Genomic DNA, 4875 nt, shown 5'->3' on the forward strand with positions numbered 1-4875 from the left:
CTGCTGCAACATGGTGAAACCTTTAACACTGATCACTACCAACAGCAAATGATCGATTTAAATCGAGAATTACGTGAAATATGACCGGAATACGGAAAAAGGCAACCAAAAGTCATATTGCTCTATGATAACGCCCCATCACATACAGCACAACTAGTCAGGGAAACGATCGAGGCGTTCAGTTAGGAAATACTTGGGTGTTCGGCTTGTTCTCCACACACACTAGAAATACTAGGGCATACGGCCTATTCTCCAGACTTAGCTCCGTTAGATTATCATCTATCTGCATCATTGGGATACGCTCTCGCTGAACAGTGCTTCAGTTCGTATGGAAATGTACGAAAATGGCTCGCTGACTGGTTCGCTTCAAAAGAAGAACCGTTTTTTCTGGCATAGAATTCATAGCCTGACGGAGAAGTGACAGAAATTCATAAATAGCAATGGAGATTATTTTGAATAAAATATTCTTTATTAGTTTCAAACAACAGACCTGTAATTATTGCAACCAAATTCCGGTTTCATACTTCTACACTTATTTGCGAATGTTATACTCTAACCAGCTGTCGGTACTTGGAGTAACTAGTGATTTTTGAAGTTAGACTAAGATTTTAACATTTCGCGTGTGGATTGTAGGATAGTTCTGTGAGACATTAAACCGTATTTTTTGGACTAACTGTTGGGCTTTAGTGAAACTGTGGCGCTTCAGGGCATAGCATTTATGCATAATCCGATAAATAGTTGCCTAAGTGTATGTCCACGTGTATGTAAGCTTTAACTGCACTGGTTACATTTCACATGTTTAATTAGTGCTTAATTAGTGTTCACTATTTGTTTCGCTGTAACACCGCCACTCATAAGTATGACTGCTGTGAATGTAAAATACGAGAGCTATATTCTTTAATTCCGATCGGTCACGAAATGGAAATCACAGTGAAAATCAAAAATGTTTTATTTGCAACATTATGCTATTCCTTCCAGCTACCGCTCCACAAAGTCTGAGCTCCAACTTAGAAATTTGTCGTAGTAGATTACCAACTTTTCAGTACCCTCGTCATAGAAGACATGCGCTTTCAGCAAATTCCTTAAACTGGCCTGCGGGTCGTTGCCTGTGCCGTAATGCTGCCTTCATAGCCAGTGGTTCATGTGAGCGAAGAGATGAAAACAAGAGGGAGCCGAGTTGGGGCTGTATAGTGGGTGATCAGACACTTCCCGTCGAAAACGTTGTTGTGGCGTCGTTGCGCCTGCAGTGTGCGGCCGAGCATTCTAATGAGGAAGGAAACCCACGACTGTTACGTTATGTGGGCTGCACGAAGTTAGGCGTAAACCCTCAACAGGCACTCGACACCTGGCAGGAGATACTATTGTTCTAAGCACATTCATGTGCTCAGTGAGAACTGCGACGTGACATGATGGACGGACATGCTGGAGACTCTGTGCAACACATCTGCGCAAAGCTTCATCGGATTTTCGCTGTGGTTTTAATTTCGCGACCAATCGGAGGTTGAAAGAAAATAGCACTCGTAAATGACTTAATTTATTCTTACATTTTCGTTGATGGTTACCACCATTGATCCTTATGGATTACAGTCATTTGGTCTTTATTTAAATTCACGAAGTTATTTGAAGTAGGTTTTTTTTTTAAATAAATAATCACTTGTGAAACATGTTGCATTGCAAGCTAGAACAGTTGCAAGGCAAGTATGTAAGAAGGTGCGATCCAATGAAGTATATGTGCTAGTGTAATTCAGCGTCGTACATTAACCCAACCCGTCCTTACAGACTGTTGGTTGCTCTCCTTAGTAGGAGGTAACTACGCAGCAGAAGTAAATAGGTGGGGCCTTATATTGTGTCTGTTGAGACTGTCTCTCGGTTAGCACGCTTGTCCCGTCAGCAAGTATTACAGTTTTTGAATCTTCATTTAATCCTATTGGAGGATCCATAAGCAGATTAAGAACAAACGTGGGCTCAGCGCCGATCCTTGGGGTATCCCAGATGTTATGTTCCCCCATTATGGAGTTTTTTAATTCCCATTACACAGACCGTTAATATGAATATTTGCTTTCTGTAATGAAAGTAACATTTCATTTGAGCCGGTGGTATGTCGTGAATGCCATTTACACCATAATCATGTCAACATTCCCTTCGCAAGCATCATAGTGAAACCAAGGAAGTCCTAAGCTACGAGGTTCCGTTTGAAAGTTGTAATATACCACACATCCCATTGCTGCCAAATAACTATTTCCGTTTCTTTTTCTGATTTTCGTCTTTATTTTCTTCTCAAGTGCCCTTTATTATTGATCAGGCACTCGTTTGAGAAATTTTATCTCTGGTGCTGTCTCTTTTACAATTGTCTGGACATAATTGCAAAAAATGTGGACCTAATTTGTTTTCTCCTGGGAGTTTCCAAGCTGAACGAACGCTGAGAGGCACGCTCACGATTTTATAAAAAAATTTGCTAACAACAAGAGGCGAAACTCAAAATACTTTGGCGTGAACAACATAAATCATTGACCTGTTCAATTATTTTAGATTTATGTTTAAGAATGACAACAAAGAGAGCATATCGACCAAAGCAACCAAAAGATTGCTTCCGCCAGCCTCACTTTCAGTTGCAGTCGCAGTAGGAAAAGTTATATGAGAAAGTTCAACCGGCCGCCGGGGCCACAGGGGCTGACGTCACTACTGGGCTACGAGCCATTATTTCTGTTTACGCTGCAGTTACTGTCGCGATAGCGCTGTCAGCCGTCGTAGCCCTCTTGTCACCAATACCAAAACTGACTTTGTAGCCAAGACGTGAGGTAATCGCAGTGCGATGGAAACATACGTAAATGTCGTCAAGTCAGTCCCCCAATGAGAAAGGAAGGAAGACTAGGTTCAAGGTCCCGTCCATGACGATATTATTAGGGACAGACTGCAAGGTCTGGTGGTGCAGAAATGGGGGGGATGGGGGGGGAATTATCTCTTTGCATTTAAGATACGTAGAGAAACCACGAAAAATTAAATCCGGTTAGCCTGATCGGGATTTGAATCATCGTCCTCCAGAACGCAAATCCAGTGTCTTACCATTGCACCACCTGGCTCGGTAGAATACATAGGAGCCACTACGTAATGACCACTTTCGGTATCAGATCCATTTCAGATACATCTGTGCCGGCCGAAGTGGCCGTGCGGTTAAAGGCGCTGCAGTCTGGAACCGCAAGACCGCTACGGTCGCAGGTTCGAATCCTGCCTCGGGCATGGATGTTTGTGATGTCCTTAGGTTAGTTAGGTTTAACTAGTTCTAAGTTCTAGGGGACTAATGACCTCAGCAGTTGAGTCCCATAGTGCTCAGAGCCATTTGAACCATTTAGATACATCTGTGAACGACGGAAGTCGTATAAGACCGTGTACAGATAAAAACTAACTGCCATGTGCTTGAGTTCAAATCTAACATACCAAAATACATTTACTCTTTCGCAAGAGCAATAAAGTTGTCTCAGTGTCTGGTCTCTCCTTATTAGTGTTATTTAATGTGTGTGCTTATTTAAAGCGCTAACGCTCAGAAAAACAAATGCTGTAAAACTATTACAATTCGAAATGATACTGTTGAAAAATTTTTTTGACACGTGCACGATGAAGATACCAGAGAATGGAGAACAGAAAAAATGACGGACGACAGGAGTTGCATAAACACGGTAACATAGTCACAGTGCTAAAGGGGAAAAGTTGAGGTAGGGTAATCAAATAGCAAAAATATTGAGCAGTCTCTGGGACAACAGATGGAACGCGATGAAGAAGAAGACCCAGATATAGATCGTGGGAGAACTTCCAGGATGACGTAGCAAGGACAGCAAGAAAAGAAAACGCGTGTAGAGAAAACGCATGGTCGATAGCACCGTTCCACACATAAGAAAACAGAAGAATTATCAGAAATAATAGAACTGTACGAAGCAGAATACACGAATGCAGGCAAAATACACTATCTGATCAAAAGTATCCGCCTTTATGACGGGCTGAACTCTGCTGGGGGCACTTTCAGTGTGTCTGAATGTGTGTGAGAAACAGCAGCCCATTCTTCCTTTAGAGCTGAAAACAAGCCAACGGCCTTGTCCCAGTGGTAATGCCGGTTCCCGTCAGATCACCGAAGTTAAGCGCTGTCGGGCTGGGCTAGCACTTGGATGGGTGACCACCCGGTCTGCCGAGCGCTGATGGCAAGCGGGGTGCACTCAGCCCTTGTAAGGTCAATTGAGGAGCTACTTGGTTGAGAAGTAGCGGCTCCGGTCCCGGAAACTGACATACGGCCAGAAGAACCCTGTACTGACCACATGCCCCTCCATATCCGCATCTACTGAGGAGACACGGTGGCCGGTCGTTACCGTTGGGCCTTTGAAGGCCTGTTCGGGCGGAGTTAAGTATTTTAGAGCTGAAACCGCAGGAAGTGTTCTGTTGGGTTTAGGTCGGGACTGTGTGCTGGCCAGTCTATTTCAGCAGTGCTATTATCCATAAATCATTGATTCACAGATGCTGCTTTAGGATAAGATGCAATATCGTACTATTCCTCAATTGTAAGCAGTACACAATGCTATGAAAAGTGTTCATATTCTACGGCATTTAGCATTTTCTTAAGCGCAATAACGGGACCACAACCAAATCACGAAAAACACTCCAATACTGTGTACTTTCAGTAGACTTCACTGATGGCACTACAGAAGATGGTACGTTCTCCAGGCATTCGCCTGAGATTCCTTAGATTCCTATGATTTCCGCTCTCACTTCTTAGGTTACCGCTATTTCAATTTGTTCACCTTTGTTGCAAAAAGTACCAAAAGCAGATCACGTGAAGCTTTCAAGAGACAGACACCACTTGCTTCACTTCGCATGTATAAAACGATTTCA

At 43.1% G+C, this 4875-nt stretch overlaps 1 pseudogene; it reads left to right on the top strand.

Moving 5' to 3' along the window:
* The first annotated feature begins 4075 nt into the window (after nucleotides 1-4075).
* LOC126249843 (5S ribosomal RNA) lies at nucleotides 4076-4193 on the top strand (annotated as a pseudogene).
* Nucleotides 4194-4875: the final 682 nt, after the last annotated feature.

Source organism: Schistocerca nitens, chromosome 3, assembly GCF_023898315.1.
Source record: "Schistocerca nitens isolate TAMUIC-IGC-003100 chromosome 3, iqSchNite1.1, whole genome shotgun sequence".
Taxonomy (NCBI): Eukaryota; Metazoa; Arthropoda; class Insecta; order Orthoptera; family Acrididae; genus Schistocerca; species Schistocerca nitens.